This window comes from Emydura macquarii, unplaced genomic scaffold (assembly GCF_026122565.2).
Source record: "Emydura macquarii macquarii isolate MOO-44397 ecotype Brisbane River unplaced genomic scaffold, CSIRO-AGI_Emac_v2 contig_2473, whole genome shotgun sequence".
NCBI lineage: Eukaryota > Metazoa > Chordata > Testudines > Chelidae > Emydura > Emydura macquarii.
The window spans coordinates 5,170,139-5,190,929 of NW_027132610.1; positions in this window are offsets into that span (position 1 = coordinate 5,170,139).

Here is a 20,791-nt window from a genome sequence, read left to right on the forward strand (position 1 = left end):
ATCAAAATATTTACCCTGTTCTTTCCATATATCGGCTTGCATTCCTTCCTCCTTGTTGATAATATTAATTGTGTTGAGAATCTGGTCACCATTAACTTTTTAGTGAAGACTGAAGAAAAATAGGCATTAAACACCTCAGCCTTGTTGATGTCATTAGTTATTAGCTCTCCTGCCCTGCTAAGTAAAAGATTTACAAATTTCTTAACATTTCTCTTACTCCTAATGTATTTAAAGACCCTCTTCTTATTACCTTTTATGATCCTTGTTAGGTGTAACTCAATTTGTGCCTTAACCCTTCAGATTTTGTCCCTACATGCTTTTGCTATTATTTTGTATTCCTCTTTAGCGATTTGTCCACGTTTCCACTTTTTGTGGGATTCCTTTTTAATTTTGATGGCATTAAAGAGCTATTGATGGAGCCATATTGGCCTTTTAGTATTCTTCCTATCTTTCCTTCACATTGGGATAGTTTGCATGTGAACATTTAAATACTGTCACCTTAAGAAACTGCCACCTCTTCTGAATTCCTGTTTCCCTTAGATTTTCTTCCCAGGGACACTGACTTACCAGTTCTCTGAGTTTGTCAAAGCTTGCTTTTTTGAAGTCCATTGTCCTTATTCTGCTGCTCTCACTACTTCCTTTCCTTAGAATTATGAAATCTCACTTTTGCCCAAATTAACTTCCACCTTCAGATTAGCTACCAGTTTCTCCCTATTGGCCAGAATCAAGTTGAAAAGGCTGCCTCCTGGTTACTTCCTCCATTTTCTGAAAGTTGTCCCCAGTACATTCCAATAAATTATTGGAAATTTTGTGTTTGGCTGTATTACTTTTCCAACAGATGTTGGGGTAGTTAAAGTCCCCCATTATTACCAAGATCTTGTGTTTTGGATATTTCTATTATTTGTTCTAGAAATGCCTCCTCTACCTCCTCTTTAGATTTGGAGGTCAATTAGACCCTTACCATGACATCAGCCCTATTTTTTATCCCTGTTATCTTTATCCAGAGATTGTCAACTTGTCTGTCTCCTATCTCCTTTTGGACCTCAGAACAAGTGTATATATTCTTAATGTATAATGGAACACCTCCTTCCTTTTTGTTGTGCCTGTCCTTTCTGAACAATCTATTCCCCTCTGTACCAATATTCCAGTCATGAGACTTATCCCACCAAGTCTCTGTGACACCGATTATGTCATAATTTAGTTTATGGACTAATATTTCCAGTTCTTCCTCATATTCCCTACATTTATGTATAGACATGTAAGATGTTGAGCAGATTTGCCCACTGATTTCCCTGTTGTTGTTCCTCTGACCCTACTGTAGTTTTTTGTGTCCCTCCACAACATCTAGCTCTCCGTTAAGGTCCTCTTTCTTTATGCTCCCCTTTTGTCATTTACCCCCTTTGAACCTAGCTTAAAGCCCTCCTCACTGAGTTGCTGAGCCAGTGAGGAAGATGTTTTTCCCCTTCCTGGTCAGTGGACCCCATCTCTTCCCAGCAGACCTTTTCTTGGATCAGCATCCCATGGTTGAGGAAGCTGAAGCCTCCAATTGACATCATCTGCACAGCCATGCATTCATCTCCAGGATGCATATGTCCCTGCCTGGGACCTTACCCTCAACTGGGAGGATGGACAAGAACAGAACCTGTGCTCCAACCCTTTAACCCTTCTTCCCAGAGTCCTGTAGTAACTGCTAATCTTCTTAGGGTCATTCCTGGCAGTATCATGAGTACCCACATGGATGAGCAGCATGAGGTAATTGTCAGAGGGACAGATGAGCTTTGGCAACATTTCTGTAATATCTCCAACATGGGCTCCAGGCAAGCAGCACACCTCCCAGCACTTCAGGTCAGGTCTCAAGTGGATGATTCTGTCCCTCTCAGGGAACTGCAGCTGGCTCACAGAAGTTGTCATTTCCCACCACATCTCAGTGCAGCTCAGCAGAGCTCATATAGAGTGGAGAACTGGTGCCATTGGCTTTAAAGGAGCCTTACAAAATGTTCAAGAAAATTTACCAGCCAAGGCTCAAAATCTTTCTTCACCCTCCACCTCCCATCTCCCCTTTGAATGAACCAATGCAGTGCATTGTGGGAGTTGTATGACCACAGTGCAATATGAGAGATGTAGTCCAGACAAGGAGCCTGACTCAGAGAGGAGAATGTGAGCATGAGACTCTCAGAATTATAACTCCCATGAGGCACCTTGGCAGCTCAGGGGGACACAAATGTATGTTGAACCAAGCCAAAACTATACGTTTCAAATTGGTTCAACAAAGCAACATGAAATATTTTGACTTAGGAATGTCAAACTTTTGTAGTTCAGAAATAGGAAAATGAAATGTTTTGATATTGGCAAATCAATATTTTTAAACTTTCCATCCTATAAAACATTTTGATATTTAAACTTTTTGTCCTAATTTGAGATGAAAACACATTTTGAAATATCAGATTTTTCCTGCAAGAGGGAAATTCTGATTTTTGACTAGTTCTGCTTATTTTCATTTTTTGACCACAGATTCAGATCAAGCTAAAATCTCCATTGAGTTGTTCACTGTGATGCTCTGGTCCCTTCCCTGAGTTGACACAATTAACTTAGAACCTTGCAAGGTGTATGAGTACTTTACATTTTTCCCCTCTAATGTGCCAGAAGCTGGAACTACATGACAGAGGATGGATCACTTGAAATTGCCCAGTTCTGTTCATTCCCTCTGAAGCACCTGACACTGGCCACTGTTGGAGAGAGGATAGTGGGCTATATGGACCATTGATCTGACTCAGTATGGCTGTTTTTGTGTTCTTAGTACATTACATTTATAGATGCTGAACCATATTTATCATCATGTTTCCTATTCATCTACCAACTCTGAAGTTGTCCTCTCCGATTTTGACTAACCTAAAAAACTTTGTGTCTTCTGCAATTTTGCTACCTCATTATTTCCCCCACCCCCATTTCTAAGTCATGAATAGATGTGTTAAACAACAAAGAACCTAGAACAGAACCTTGAGGCACCTGGCTATTAACCTTTTGATATTATGAACCTTGATCATTTTATTCCTCCTCCTTGTTTCTGTCTTCTAACTCATTTTTGATCCATGACAATACTTTGTCTCTTATCTCATGAAGACTTAACTACTTTAGTAGAGCTGGTTGAAAATGTTCTGATAAAAGTTTTCCACCAGAAAATGCTGATTCCATGGAATGGAAACATTCTGTAAAATTGTGTCAATTTGGTTAAAACTTTCAACAGTAACCAGATAGGCAGGCTTCCGCCAGTCCAGTAGCCAGTCTGTCAGGCACTTCGTTTCCTCATGTGGCCAATTCCCTGGCTGAATGACTACCCGGGCTGCCCACACAGCTTATTGGATACCTGCCTGTGTGCCTGGAACTTTTTTGAAAAATTCCATTTTGGTTCTCCCAGAAGAGAACTTTTTGAAAATTTCTGTTCCGTGGAAAATTTTGCCTTTCCAACTTTCAGTTCCAAATCAGAAATAGCATTTATTTGGAAAGGCAAAATTTTCCAATGAAAGAAAAGTACAATTACTGCAGAACTCTCTTTAGAAGCATTTTGTCAGGCACTTTGTCAAAGGCCTTGGAAGTCTAAATAAATCATGTCAACCAGTTCTCCTTTATTCATTACTTCACTGACACATTCAAAGAATATTAAGAGATTAGTAAAACATGATTTTCCTTTGCAGAAACTGTGCATGACTAAATCATATTCATGATCTTCCAAGTGTTTTGTTATTCTATTTTTAATTATAATTTCAATTGTTTTAATTACAGTTTTGATGTAAGATGTGACTGGTCTGTGATTACCTGGATCACCCCCGTAGACTTTTTTTAAAGAAGAAGCAGGCAAATAGAATTTTTCAAGGTTGTTAAATTCCATAATACATCTCTAAAATGTTAAAGGCTTATGTCAGTGATATATGTATGGTGGAGGAAAAGTTAATAGCGAAGAATAAACAGTATTATTTAATATCAGAATGTTTCCTTATCCATTACTTTCAAAATCTTAACAAGGAAAGGCAAAAGCAAGATTGATATTCCAATCTTATATAATTTTTGCAACTTTACGAATAAAGTAGTATCAGCAGCCTTATTTTGTATTACCTGAATTTTTTTATTGAATCCAACACTGTTAACAGATAAATTTATTATAATTAGTAGAAACAATTTTCTGCAAATCCTCGTTTGAACTTGTAAGATTAATTTTGATTTGGACCTCTTGGAAACACTTTTGTGTTCTCTTTCAATGAACATTCAAGCAGCTGAGTTTTATTAGCACAAATATTTGTGGAAAACACATTTTACAGTTGAGCACTCAAACATCTGCAAAAAGCAAATTTTGAATGGCATATTCAATTCCACATTTTAAATTCCAAAACCATGCTGTGCTGGTTACTGTTGTATTAGTTTAGGTAGAAAAAAGGGGCCCAAAGAACCAAAGGTGTCAACATAACCTAGTCACTGTCCAACATTAAACAGTTTTAATCAATATTTGGGATTTGGTATGCAGAGACCTCAGCCTGCTTAGTACCATGGAAAACACATCATTAAACATAATTTTAACCTTTTATTTAAGGTACAGAAAGAGAAATGAAAACAATTAAAGCATTTGAAATGTTAAATATTAATAAATCATTCATTTTAACAACATCCCTTGTTCCCTTTCCTTTTAACTGTAGAATGATTCAGAAAAAGGTCTGATGAATTTAGTGGAGCTTATATATGAATATAGAATATGGTCTAGAGTTGAATGTGGATAAAACAAAACTTTGGTGGTATGCCAGGATCCTGGAAAAACATGAAAGATTCCAATGTACGACGCAGCCATACAGCAAGTGAGAAATTATTACTACTTAGGAAGCATAATGATGGAAGATTGGATACTGAAGTCACCACCAGATTAGCAAGAGCAAAAGACACATTCTGGAAGAATAAACATCTGATGAGAAGAGACATAAATCTGAAGATTAAATTATGACTTTTAAAAACTTACATTTGGTCTGTGTTAAATTACAGATGTGAAACATGGACATGCAAAGAATTGATTATAGAAACTACAATCCTTCTAATTATGGTGTTATAGAATATTTCTCAAAATATCATGGGTAGATCACATAACTAATGAAAAAGTATTGGAAATTATTGAAATTTAGCAAATGCTAGTCACACATCTTATGAAAAGAAAGAAAATCATCTTAAGCTCCTTAAACTTAGATCTCTGTGCTCATTAGATGTTTACCATGCGTCACCAGACTGCCAAGAAAGGACCACAAGACAGACTCTGATCAGGCAAAACTAGTCATTCATGGGTTTACCTTTAAGTACTTGGGTAATCTCATTCAGTTAAACTCATGATGAAAAGGATGGTGTTATGTGAAGGAGTAAATAACATTTCCTTATTCACTTTCTCTACACCAGTCAAGATTTTATAGACCTCTATCATATCCCCTTAGTCGTCTCTTTTCCAAGATGAAAAGTCCCAGATAAAATCTTTTATTGGACCAACTTCTGTTGGTGAGAGAGATTAGCTTTTGAGCAGCACAGAGCTCTACTTCAGGTCTGGGTAATGTACTCAGAGTGTCACAAGTAAATACAAGATGGAACAGATTGTTTAGCATAAGTAGTTAACATATTTCCAGGGGCCACTCAAGGTGAAGTGACCCTTTGGCATCTCTCCAGTCATGGGGAGGGGGAAAAGCTGGGTAGGGAGTGGTTGGGGACAACCTCTCTGCATAATATGTCTTATCTAATACCTGACGAGTTCAGCTAGCCAGGTGCATCTAGGATTCAGCTGCAATAAAGAAGTACAGTTACAGTTTGTGTTAGCCTGTCCATTGCTATAACAAAGGTATTTTCATAAATGTCTTCTCTGAAGACATCTGTCTCTTATGAAATGTTTCTCTTTCTCTTACGAAATGTGTGTTATATGTTTCCTCAGTCCATTCCAAATTATATTTCTTGCTTTGGAAAATTTGGTTTCTGTTTTTCATGCATAAGCTAAGACAATTGTTTTCAACACAAGATAGTTGTCTCCCAGTCAAAGTTTGCAAATTATTTTCAGTCAGTACTTCTCCTCTAGCCCAGTCTCCCCTTTTTCTCTTGCAACTATCATGATTATGTATTTTAATGCTTTGGCTGGAAGCATCTGCCTGAAAAACATGTTTAAAGATAAAAGCCCAGATACTCAGCTGGTGTTAACTGACATACCTCTATTCATTTCAGTTACTAATAGTCATTACAACATCCAATATCCACACAGAAGACCCATCAAGTAAGACAAATCTTAGTTATACCTAGTTGGCATCATCTAGGATTAGCAAATTGTTCATCTTAAAATTGTTATGAGCAGTAAAAGAATTTGCTATTCCAATTCTTAATATGTGGAGTACTATATCCTCCACCAACATATCAGATTACTTCAAAGGTCACTGAAAACAATTCACCAAGAAAAGATGGGTAGAACCAATTTGGAAGACTGGGTTCTTTAAAAAATACTCATGTTCCTTTCCCTGCCCCTGTCCTGTTCATCATATATCAGAGACAGGAAGAATATTTGGATTTCTTCTGTGACATGACTTATTAAATCTAGTGAATTTCAGTGAGGAAGGGAAGAAGAAAAGGAGAGAGATGAACAAAAAAGAAACACCTTAACTGATCTTAAATATGCCTCTTACAATATTAATCAGTTGTATCCAGGGTGAAAATGCTTTATCACAATTCACAGCCACTTTCAACCTTTTCCTTTTTTGATTTTATATGTAGATGGTCATTGTACAGGAGCATTTTAGCAACCAGCCAGGTGTCCAAGCCACTGCCAATGATTGGGTTGAACTACCAATTATTCTGCTTGCTGCTTTTAGCCATTTTCAGACCTTTGCAGGAACTTAGCATAACTAGGCAAACTGGGAGGGTGGGTTAGACAGTGAACATGTGACGTGAGTCTGGCTCTATGCATTCTCTGTCTCTGAATATGCTGGGGCCAATGTCCGTGAAAAACAGGAAGTCTGGATATATTTTAGAATTGTCGGCATGGGGAAATTTAGCTATCAGACTAACAGCTTAAGACTACTTGCTTAACAATTTTTTTTTAGTGACATGTATCTGTAACTCCTGCTTTTGCCCAGTGATTGATTTGTTTGGTCAGCTATGTAACAACCTTTTGTCAGATTGTCATGTCTCTGTAACTTTTGGGGTATAAGAGAGAGATAGCAAGTCTGAGTCCGGTGGATCGCTTCATGGACACATTTGAAAAGATCTCCAGCGCAGATGGAAGGACTGGCCATCCGGAAATCTGTGACTGATTCATCCGAAGACTTCCGAAGACTTGGAGGGGGGGGGGGGGGGTAACTATCGAGTTTTGGGATACAAATACAGTAGGTGGTTAGAGGATGGGCATAAGACTAATAAGTGGAGACTTCCTGTAAAAGTGATTCCAATGGGAACTGCTGGAGACCAATGATGTAAAACTTTAAGTTAAAAGCTCTTGGTTTTGACTTGTCTGTGTCAGCTATATAGCAGGCAGGGGTACTGTGTTTCCTTTGATTTATTTCCTGAAACTGACACAGAGACTAAAAGTTACTGGGTCAAAGAACCCTAGGTAACAGTTACCTGCTTAAATAGCCCTCAAAGCCAATTTCATAGATTCCAAGGCCAGAAGGGACCATTGTGATCATCTAGTGTGACCTCCTGGATAATACAGGCATAGAACTGCCCTCAAAATAATTCCTAGAGCAGATCTTTTAGAAAAACATCTAATCATGATTTAAAAATTGCCAATGATGGAGAATTCACAACAACTCTTAGCAAATTGTTCCAATGATTAATTACATTCATTGTTCAAAATTCATGCCTCATTTCCAATCTGAATGTATCTAGCTTCAACATCCAGTCATTGGATCATGTTATACATTTCTCTGCTACACTGAAGAGCCCATTCTCAAATACTTGTTCTCCATCTAGGTACTTATAGACTATAACAAAGTCACCCCTCAACCTTCTCTTTGAGAAGCTAACTAGATTGAGCTCCCAGAGTCTATCACCATAAGGCATGTTTTCTAATCCTTTAATCAGACTCGTGGCTCTTCTCTAAACCGTTTCTAATTTATCAACATCCTTCTTGAATTGTGAACACCAGGACTGGATGCAGTATTCCAGCAATGGTTGCACCAGTGCCAAATACAGAGGTCAAATAACCTCTCTACTTTTGTTCTAGATTCCCGTTTATGCATCCAAGGATCACATTAGTTCTTTTGGACACACAGTTGCACTGGGGCTCATTTTCACCTGATTACCTACCATGACCCCCAAATCTTTTTCAGAGTCATTTCTTCCCAGGCTAGAATATGGCCTACATTCTTTGTTCATAGATGTATACATTTACATTTAGCCATGTTAAAACTGATACCGTTTGCTTGTACCCAGTTTACCAAGCAATCCAGATTGCTCTGTATCAGTGTGATCTGTCCTCTTCTTGATTTACCACATATTTAACATTATTTACCCAATTTTTGTGTCATCTGCAAACTTTATCACTGATGATTTTATATTTTCTTCCAGGTCATTGATCAAAAGATTAAATGATGTAGTGCCAAGAACTGATTAATATACGACCTCACTAAAAACACACTGGCTGCATAATGATTCCCCATTTACAATTACATTTTAAGACCAATCAGTTAGCCAGCCTGTAATTTGCTTAATGTTGTTGTAGACAGGTAAAGGAATCCCCAGGTTACCAAGCACCACGCGGAGAAAACAGTTTCTTAACTACTTACAAGTTTATTTGGGGCAAAGAGGGTGTGGGGTTTTACAAGGGAAAAGGAACATCACATGTAACAGACTTATCTACTTTCCTAAATAGGGGGACTAAAGCAGATTAGAAGGATAACAAGACACAGGATACACTAATTAACGATTAGATGATTTCCAATAGTATAATTAATTAATGTTAATTATACCTGAAAACTATAACAAGCATGCTATTTAAAATCTTACCACCACGAGGAACAGGGTCATGACGCCTGGCCAATGGGGGGATACGAGAAACGCTCGGATTCAAGACCCGGACCGGTTACACTCGACTCGACTCTCGCCCAGTAGAAGACTCGGGGGCGGGAAGGGAGGCAGCAGCTTCAGGCGTGCAGTCTGGTGGGCCGACAGCTCTCTTCAGTCAGACCCACCGAGATGCAGCAGTGTTTATGCACTCGGGCTATGTGCAATATTCGTAACAGCTGATGGCTGTTGGGCTATGTGCTGTATTCGTAACAGCTAATGGCTGCCCCTGGCTATTTGCAACGTCCCATTGTTTGCCATTGCAGACGTGCTATCTTAGGTGTGTCAGTAAAGGTCCCGATAAGGTCAGGTCTCAGGTCTACTGTAATTGCCGAGCGGGAGGGGCTGAGCGGGGGCGAGTGCCGGTCACTAGATATTATGTTGTCGCCACAAATGTGTGCCATGTTAATTTTACATCATTCTGGTTTTTAAATCAAAATGTCATGCAATACCAAGTCAAATGTCTTACAAATGTCTGTTTATTACATCAACACTATTATCATTATCAGACAAACTTGTAATCTCATCAAAAAAGATATCTAGTTAGTTTGACAGGAGCTATTTTGCATAAACCCATCATGATTAGCATTAATTATATTACCCTGCTTTTGTTTTTTTATTAATCGAGTCCCAAATCAGTTGCTCCATTATCTTGCACAGGATCAGTATCAGACTGATAGATTTAAAATTATCTGGGTCATCCCACCCACCCTTTTAAAATATTGGAACAACATAAGCTTTCTTCCAGTCTTTTGGAACTTCCCCAGTGTTTCAAGACTCATTGAAAATCAACATTCATGGTCCAGTGAGCTACTCAGCAAGCTCTTTTAAAACTCTTGGATGCAAATAATCTGGAACCTGATTATTCAAAAATATCTAACTTTAGTAGTTGCTGTTTATCATTGTCATGAGATATAAACTATTTCTTTCCCAAATACAGAAAAGATATATTTACTGAATACTTCTGTCTTTTCTGCATTATTATTGATCATTCTACCATTTCTATCAACAAAGGACAAATACCATTATCAATTTCTCCTTGTATGCCTTTATTTCTCTTACCAATTTTCTACAATTCCTAGCTTCTGATTTATATTTATTACTTGCAACTTCCCCTTTCATATATATGTATATATGTATGTATGTATACACACTCACACATAGATATATTATAGTTGCCTTTACTTCCCCTCTAAACTAGGCTGTTTTTTTAACTAATACGGTCTTCTTTCTCATTGGTGGAATTGTGCTTTGGGGGTATTTAGCAAAGTGTTTTAAAACAATTCCCTATTACCATTCACATTTTTCTGGTTAAATCCTTACTCCCAACTGGCTCATAATTTTTATTTTATGAAATTGGCCCTTTTAAAGCACCAAGTACATATATTACTGCTCTAGACTATTCTTTTTGCACATTATAAATGTGATCAAGTCATGACCCAAATACTGCTTTCACACAGATGCAAGCCCAGAGAAGTAAATATGGCTACCCTGGGATGGATACGAGCCATATATCATCAATTGAACCTAATGCATAACAAATAAATGCCTTTCTTGTGGTTTGTTGGCATTGCACTTGGTTGCAGTGAAAGAGGCTTCCCGATTCAAAGCACAACTTTTGCCATCATTCTCTTTTGTGACTTTTTTTTTTTCAGCTCTTCTTCCAGTCTTTATTGGGCTTTTGTGTGTTCCAATATTAGTAGCAGAGATATTTTCTGGGACTGATTAAACTAAATGTCATGCTTAGATCAGAACAAGAGTCTTGCGTGATGACCTCTCTCAGAATGGAATTCTTCTGGGAGGAGATGAGTGCAGGTAAGGTGAGCTTAATGCAGAAGTGGCTTCAAACATCAGACTCTCAGCTGGTGCAAATTGGCATAACTCCAGTAACATAAATAAAGCTACAGTGATTTACACCAGAGGAGGATCTAGCCTAGGGCATGTATCGTATATAACAACTGAATGAGAACAGCACAGCTAAATGCCTTTCTGTCTAGAATTATCCACACAGAGGCTAAAAGAATATAAAATGTTTATATTTTGGAGGAAGCAAACAAAAATGGCTGAGAGAAGGTGTGGTTGAAATGATGAAGCAAAGGAAATTTGAGGGCCTAAAGAATTTTTTAAGGAACTGATTCCAATCTTACTTGCACTATTATTACAGTGATGTAACTCCATTGCTTTCAATGTGATACTATTGATTTACACCAGTGAAAGTGAAATCAGAATTGGGCTCTACATTTTTCATTCCTTTCTCCTCATTTCCGGCTCCCTAATATTAAGAAGGAGACTGGTATCAGTTCTTCACTGCTTTGTGCCCTATGTAGTCATTTACATGCCTGCAAAGTGAGGATAAATTGGATGTAAAACACTACTCGCCACATTCCCAGGCCCAGATGTATCAGTGAAGTAATCCTTCACCTGTCTGAAAACTGTGCATAGATAGTTAAACTACTCTCAATGGCAGGGTTCTCGGTGAGCTGCCAAGTTAGTATATCTGGGGCAGAAGGGAGTGTGACTATATGAAACCTATTCTGCATTGATTTTAAGCCCCTGTGTTGGAAGTCAATTGCCGTAATCATCCCATGTAAATTAATGATGCATTCAGCCACCTCTGAACTCCTGTGCAAATGGAGTGCTCAGTTGTTTTTTTGCAGAAAAAGCATTTTTGCAAATGTTGGGTATCATGACAGCCCAATTTATTACAACCACGAGGTGCACATTTCATATTACGCACTTTGCAATTTGTGCAATAATTCACTATCAGTAATGCCCTACTTTGCCTCTTTGATACGTATCACCCACCGTATGCACACCTATAGGCAGTAACAGCTGCAAAAAGGAGTTATACTCCATGGTCTGGTGGATCAGCCAGGGGCTGGGGACTAAGGCAATGTCAGTTCTAGTTTTGTCTTTCTTCCGTGACCTTGAGCCAGTCACTTTCTCTGTCTCTGTACCTCTTGTTCCCCTCCCAAGTTATAGCTGTCTTATCTAATTAGATTGTAAGCTCTTGGGGTAGGGACTTTTTCTTATTATTTGCATGAACTAGACCAAAAGTTATCCATATCTCAGATGGGACCTCCAGTTAATACTGTAATACAAATAAATAATAACAACATTGCATGCACTAATGTTAATGGCTAGGAAAGGAAAACATTTTATAATATTTCATGTGTGTAAAAGAACAATGCCAGTCATTACACAGCATAATGTAAAAAGGGAACTGATGCTCTGTAGCATTGTACTTATTATTAGCTGCTGTGCTTGTAGGTAAAAATCCACTAACAATCTTGCAACTAAGCAAGAGGCCAAAGCAGAGCACTGATGTTCCAGATACAAACCCCAGGTGGGGATGTTGGAATATCTTATGCAAATTATAACAGACTTTTACACAAGCAGAAGTTAGGTCATTAGCTGTAGCTGAATTGGTGTTTGCTCTCTCAGTTCAGTTTTTGTGATAGTTAAATGTGCTTCTATGTTGAACATAAGCATATAGTCCATATAGTCCATGATTCAAAGGCAGCAGAATTTGCCACAGAACCTACCTCTTGTCACAGAATTGTGCTGCAGAATCTGAGCTTTTGTTTTTGTTGGGTTTTTTTTCAATATGTTTTTAGCCCTTAGGGTTGCAAAGATAACCTTAAAAATGTGAACCAAGTATGTGCAATGCAGTGATGTCTGCCTGAACCTGCAAAGCCTGATGCAATAGCTCTGAGAAGTGTGAACTGCTCCATTCATCATGGCTCTGCAAAGGCCATGACTCTACAGCCTTGAAATCTTGCATTTTCCCAAGTTGCCATGAAATTCAGCATTCTATTGCCACCAAGAGTCTGAGATATTTTTTCTGTTTCCTTGCCCTGGCAGGACCTGCTCACAGGTGTTTCTTGCTCTCCAACTCGCCTCATGGACAAGTTCATTGGATTTCAGTGCATGTCCCTGCATTGTTCCATGAACACAGGCCGCAGAGGGTTGGCATGATAGGGATGAAATCCAATTAGCAGTCAGGGATGGTGGGAGTCAGATGTTTAATTAGGTGAGTCTGGCAGTATGGACTACAGTGCAGCAGGCAAGGAGATGAGCTACAAGCTCCTTTCTTCCCCAGCATTCATGAGGAGAAGGAGGGGAGGTTCTGAGCCAGGTCTCCTGAACAGTGACATGGAAGATGGCATCTGGGGGGGCAGGAGGGGAGGAACAAGACCAACAGGAGAGCAAAATGAAAAGCAAATCTTTGAAAATAATCATCATGAGCCGTGGGTATGGAGGGGTGAGAATGAAAGTGATATCATGGTAATAAACTAACATTGCCAAAGAATTCAGGACATCAACCATTCCGTCAGGTCTTATTGAGGCACAGAGTACACAGGGCCCTGAAAATAGGTATCCCTCTGAATATTTTTTCTTTTCAGAGTTCAGGAGGAGGCATATAACCCTGGGCCCTGCCCTTTACTTTTTGCAAAATGGAGATATTTTTCCTTTTGGCAGGTTTGACTAAGAGTGAAAATTTCTTCCCACAGCTCTTTCCACACCTGGCAAATTGTACCCATAATAATCTCCTCAGCAGAGCTCCTAAAGGTAGACCTTATAGTGAAAGCAGTGGAACATGGAAGGAATGGCTTTGTGTAGAATACTGAGCTTGTCATGGAAGAAGGTGGTCATCATTAGGGATATACTGTACATGGAATAGTCTCTGACTATCACTGTAACAAATGAAGCTGCGTGATTGAGAGGGGAAAATCAGGCACCCAGCTGGAAGATATGCACAACCACCTGTGTGCCACTGCTGACTTGTCTACAGAGCACACCATATGTCATTTTCATTACACATGGTTCAGACAGGAATATACTTTGCTTCTCACTCCTTGTCATTCAAAAGATGCAGCTGTGAGATAAACAGATGGCAGATACTGTTTCTCACACTTGTTGTTGCCAATGGCTAATTGGCAAAAAATTAACTGGATTTTTTTTTAAGGTTATTAAGTTGTTTTTCCCCCATTTAGTTGTGGGTTTTGGTTTTTTTTTTACAGAGGTGCAGTGCTTAATTTGTGCCAGGGCTTGCCAGGGTTTAGCCCTGGCACCTCTAGCAGTTCACAGTCCTGGCACCTCTGGGCTTGCTGCGTTGGTTATGAATGTAAAAAAAATTGCTTGAGCCCCGGCACCTCTTTCATTACAAATTCAGCACTGCAGAGGTGTATATGTGTGGGGAGAGGGAATGGTAATTGTAATTAAAGGATGGAGCAGGGGAATGGAGGAGAGTACCATAAACAACACTCAGGAGGGAAGATGATGATGGGGGTGCTTGTTTTGCATTCCTTCCCACAATGTAAAACAACCAGTAGCCATGCATCAACATGCTTCCTGGGCCTAAGCCAAAGCCCAGTGAAGTCAATGGGAGTCTTTTCATTGGCTTCTGTAGGTTTTGCATCAGGTCATATATCGGTTTCCTTTGCCATTAAGGTGCGTGGTTCCCCCTCCTCCATCCATATTTCCTCTTTTTTTAATTATTATTTTGTAGTTTAGTCATGTGAAGAAGCCCCAGTCAGGGATCTGGGCCCATTGTGCTCTGCAGTGTACCCACACATAAAAAAAGACTCTGTCTGTCCCACAGATCTTATCATCTAAGCATGCTTGTAGTCAAAGCAACGCATTCCTCCTAGCCCACTGTGCACAGGGAGATTTTGATAGATCAGTAAAAGGGCCAGAGACCACATAATAGTGTATATTGATTATCATATTTGTTACTAACAGCAGCCACACTTGGAAGGCCTTTCTGCAGGCCTGTGCAGTTTTGGCATGACTAAGCCAGGAGGGGAGGGGAGTCTCTTGCTCAACCTTTGCCTGACCCTGTACTCCCTCCTGATGCTCTTGTGGATATGCTGGGATCTGTGTTTCAGGCAAAGACCAATAAGCTTATTTATGCATGCCCTTTGGGAGATGTTTGTCCAGGCCTCAAGATATGCAGATTCGGTCGGAACACATCTAGTTAATTAAGTACTCTGACAATCTTAGGTCTAGCTTTTGAAATGTTTTTTCCTCTTTCTTGACCTGTTATTGTCTACTAACAAGGATAAATAAGGGGAGAGAGGCTTGGACTCTTTGGGATCTCTTCTTGGACACAGTTTCTGTATCCTCCAATGACAGCTGGAAGATCAGGCCAATTGGAAAGCCATTGCTGTTTCCACTCGAAAGCAGCCCAGACTTGGGTAATTATTGAGGGTTGAGGGTTGGGGTGTTTTACTAACCTGTTGCAGACATGTATAAGTGCTTGAGCCTAAGTAAAGTATAGATTTCAAGTCAGAGCACTCTCATGTTGAGTTTGAGCTTAAGTAAGCCATAGCTTTGTAGTAAGAGCACTTATCTGTTATACTGTTTCTACCAGTCCATCTATCGGTTGGACAGCCGTGTCTCCATTTGGCTTATTTCCTGACACCGCCTTGCATGAAGTAAAGTCACCACAAGCTTTGGGTTGGCAGAACCACAGGTAACAACTGGTGTTCCTATATCCAGCCTTCATGGCTCCCCAAGTCCAGTACCGCTTCACTGTTGTCTTATTTAATTTCCCTGAGTTGAACTACAAGCCCCGGGAATAGCTAACAGGAATGATCCTCCTTAGCATCATTGGCTTTAGAATTTTTCAGAGGCTCAGTAAGATGGTCTCTCCAATGAACTAAAATAAAATAAAACAAGTTTAAAATAAAATTTAAATAAAACAAGTCTGTGTGATGGGAGGAGGGGAAGATGTCCGGTTAACATTAAGTTAACTAAATCGAAAAACTGAACCACTTACTAAGCCATATTTATATTTTTGGATAGTTCACCACCACCATTTTTAACAAAGTCCTTCTCAACAACCACAAGTTAGGGTCAGGTGGTCAATTCCAGAAACATATTCCTGGATTGGACACCTGGATCAGCTAATACCATATTCGGCCACGTGGCAATGCTACTTCTCTTCCCCCAAATCTGGAATAGTGGAACAAGTAGTACATGAGCTCTGCTAACAGACCAGCTGTGTGTCACTGCTGAGTCTCCATATCATGTGTCAAACCACAAGTCAGTTTCACACACATAGCGTGGATTGTACTAAGTCATTGTACACTGACCTGACCTGGCATTAAATGATACTTAGGCCCAGATCTTCAAAAGTACACCAGCTTCCAATGGTTTCAGTGGGAGTTAGGCTCCTAATGACCTCTGAGGCATTGGACCATAAGTTTTAAATAGTATGTTATCGTATCAGCACTCAAACTACACAGCTGTTTTAACAGGAAACTTAGTTAAACTTGGCTAAAAAAACTCAAAACCAAAACACATCTAAAATGTAAAGCATCCTCCACGTCAAAGGTTTAGCATTTTTGTACTTTCATTATGTCTCTCTCTCTACTCAAGTCATAATCCTGGTCGGGGCTGCTCTCTGTGGTGAAACGATAGGTGTATTTTAGAAACCAAAATCTAAATAAATCAAGTACATATCCCAGAATGCCCAACTAGGAAAAATGCTGACTCCTCATGCACCATCCAATATGGAGGTGCCTCAGTGTTGCCTGAACAGCAGGGTTCAGGGCAGGAAGCACAAAACTGGGACTCCTGTAGAATCCACATTTGCACAAGTGAAGAAAAACTTGGTATGCTTCCAGCTGTCACGATGCCACATAACTATGATTTTACAGCTTATCATCACTCATCTTGTATTTTCCTGCATTAAACATTTTTTAAAAGCCCTGCCCAAAGCTCTTGGCTTTCTTTGAACAGGGAAAGCATTCAGACTGGTTATGTTCCATTTGAAAATTTCAGACAATGATCCGAGACTGTTTGATGAAGCCCAGTTCACATAGATCGTCCAGCTCAGATCGTGTGCAGATACACACAACAAAAGGTCAACACATATCTAAGCAAAGTGTATTTATGGTTTTAAAAACTTAGTCCTTAAAAATACGTCTTTTTATTTTATTGTATTTTTAGTTAGCCAGTTATTGCAAATTGAATAAATTGTTTTGAAACTCACAAAACTTGGACCAACACCAACCTTCTTATACTCTCTTTGTTTATTTAATGGGATTGTTACTGGTGCATGGCTATGCCAATTACTAAAGCAAAAAGCTCAAATATCAGGAATTTGTATTGGGTTTCCAAGCTTTCTGATGGGAATTCTTTAGAAATGAACTCTCTTTTCAAGATAACATAAGCAATAAGCCAAGACTGCAAAAAGTGTCACATCTGCACTGATTTTTTTAATTCACATTTCTGAACATTAATAGCTTCTTAGCTGTATTTTACTGAAGCAATACAGTTCAGTAAATAGCTGAGAGGTTATGACAATTATAGTTGGACACTCCAGGCAGGTACCCTGGAGAATCCAGGTATCCCAGGTATCCCAGGTCCTGTTTGTTAATTACAATTGGTATCTAGGTGAGTTATCAACAGGTTTATTACCCACTGAGTTCCTCACAATGTAAAGCAATATTAGTTTTTATAATCTTTTTCAGTTCTCATGCGTATCTGGAATTATGTATTAATATACTTCAGGAAACTGTAGGGTGAGTAGACAAAATAATTGCACACTTACTCATGCTAATTTTTATCAGTTGTAACATCAGAAATAAAATAATGGATATTCACATTATATTGTACCTACACATGCTAATGGCATTGCCTATTGAGCCATTGTATAGTAGTTTAACTCAGTCATGACATAAAATAACATAGTCTGTCTCCTGGCATGTGAACTGAGACGTGAAAGAGATTCAAACTGAAATGTCATGGATGTGACCCAGGAATAGCTACTGGAGTTCATAGTACACTATAGTATATATTTCCTAGTATTGTTTATGCCCACATTCTAACACCAAAAGTATGTCTATTGACAGCTCATATAGCTGATTGGCTTTGAATGGAATACATGCCTGTTCTTCCATACAGAAACACTGAGTTTCAAAACACTTGGACATTTGAGAGTTTGGGCTAACATCATTCAGATGCATATTTATATTGATATTTTAACTAATGGCAATTATAAATATGTGAATAACAGATGATTTTGGTTTGCTGGCCATTCTGTAAAAAAAAAATGTTTCGAGATGAACCAAAAACTAAATTTTTCAAAAAAGTTGGTGAATTGAAAAGTTGGGGGGAAAATTTAGTTCAAGTTGACCCAAACAACATGCATTCAATTATTTGTTCAGCACAAAACAAGATATTTCATTTAGATTTTGAATATTTTAAATGTTTTTATTGGGTTTTTTAATAAAAGTAAAGGAAATCTGAAAAAAAGTTGTTAACTATTCTGAGGTGGTGTGGCCTCCCTCTGACCCAGAGGGGGAGGAGCCACTGCCTTACCCAGGTGGATGGAGCCAGACCAACCTCACCCCTCCCACTGGAAGTGGGTGGGCAGGACAGGAAGTATAAAAGGCAGGCCTTCCAGCTCAGCTGTGGCTGATACAGCAAAAGAGACAAATGCATCTGGCTTGCTCCAGACCTCTGCCTTTGCAGATGTGCCTGGAGATGCCCTGCCCACTGGGGAGCTGGGCTTGCAGAGGAACTATCAAGACTTCCACTGGCCATCTACCCCAGAGTAACCGAGGACTCTCCATGGACTCACGTATACCCCTAAGCGAGGGTAGGTAATAACACAGGGATGGCTGACTGCAATCTGGCTGTGTTGAGACCTGCACCCCAGTCAGCGTGTTATGGTCAGATTCCCCACTGACCCAGGGCTGGGATGTGGTGGAGTCAGATGAACACACGTACTCCTACCCCCTCGGTGACTTAAAAGCACTAGTCCCATTGAAAATCAAGCCAATTATTGTTTTCCTTGCAATTGTGGTTTGGGTAAAAGTGGGAGAAGCTTAGCTAGTTAATTCTAATAGGCATGATAGTCTGCCACTATGACAAGAATAGTTTGTGAAAGACTATTTTTTCTTCCATAAAATTTGCAGATTTGCTTTACCTGTCAGTCACCAGCAGCAGCAACTAATCCATAATCAACAACCAAAGAGTATGATGTGTTTACTTGCCCATGAATTTATTGCATATTCCCTATAAAATTGATTACAATTTCCCTTTTGTAGACAAAACATTTTAGATTATCTCATTTACCCTAGCAACAAAAATAACAATTTTATATTTAGCCTGTCATAGAGCTTTACAGATCTATAAAACAATCCAGAAAAAGCTGTACAAAAAGAAAACAAATAGGTCTTCCTTGATTTTTCAGCTGGAATTTAAAGACATACCACTTTGCTTTCCAAACCACATTTTATTCTTTTCAAAGTATTTGGAAGATGCAAAATGACATGTTGCTTCTGGATGTGGATAGTGCTTTTATAGGGATTTACTTGATATCATTTTTTCTTTTGCCTGATCTCCTAAGGTTTAGAAATTCACTCTGCTTACCCCAGTCCAAATCCTAATGAAAACCTAATATGGTAAAAAAGTTTTAGAGTTTGGAATACCTAATAACATTTTTAGAATGTTTACAATACCTTTTCTTCTGATATTGTACTTTTAAATAGTGTTGGTGCACAGATGGTAGCAATATACAGAATCCCTTTGAGAGAGCAACCACCTAAGTTAATTTATCAATACATCAGCTAATTTCAGAAGCAGAAATATGGAATGTGAACATGGAAAAATATGCTTATTTCATACATAACTTTTCTCTGCTGTAGTATCTTATTGGGTGTTTTTTCAAGGAGTTCAAAAAACTACTAAACCCAGCAAGTATTTCAAAATAATTAATATCATTTACCTCATTCACTTGTATTTATTATTGACTAAATTGTGCCTTTCTGCATAGTGCATACTAAGGAGAGGTGCAGAACTGAACAGTTCCAGGAGGAAAATCAAGAGGCAAAATGTCTCCTGGAGTTGTCTGGCATGCAGGCAAAATGCACACACAGCTACTTCCCTTTATAGGGTGCAGTTTGTCAAAGGGTGTCATTTTAGTTCTCCGCTGAAAACCCATGTCACACTGATCATCATCTTCACAATGGATGCTTGTTTACAGACTGAACAAAATGCTATTCAAGAGATTGTGAAGCCTCCAGGGGAGTTTCTCTATAGGAAAAAACAAGCAGCAGGAGTTACCCTGTTTACAAGTGAAGACAATGGATCATAGGAACTATATCTGGGGATTCAGAGGTACACCCTGGTTTACTTCACCTAGGAGACAAACTGCCAGCAGGCTTGTCTTATGAATGGAGGATCACAGCTGGTCTGGCTGTTGAATGCTGGAAGAGAGCCTTTGCCTGAGATAACTTTATGAGACAAGAGAATGCCTTGTTAGCTAAGTTTAGGCCCTAGAAAGTGTGCTGTGACTTTATTTTATATGGAACCATTTGTTTCCATTAATTCTACTTGCGTCTTCTCAAATCTCTATTCTTTTTAAACAAACCTTTACACTTGTTGCTATAAAGATGTCTAAGAACTGTGCATTGAGCGAAGGGGTGGTGCTCAGGTATAAATGGTAAGCTGAGGTGCACTGTTCCTTTGGGAATAGCGGATCTGTGAATGCTCTGAGTGTCCAGTGGACACTGCACACTCACAGGAGACACTCGGAGCACTTGAGGGTTGGAGGTTGCCTACTGATTACTTGCAGAGGGACAGCAGAGCCTGTGCAGGCTGAGAGAGGAGTGCTTGTGTTGCCTGAGACTGGTGGAGTCAGGGAGCTGACCTCAGACACAGACAAGGCTTCCTCATACTAAGGACAGGTGGTAGTGAGGTGCCTCACAGCCCTGCG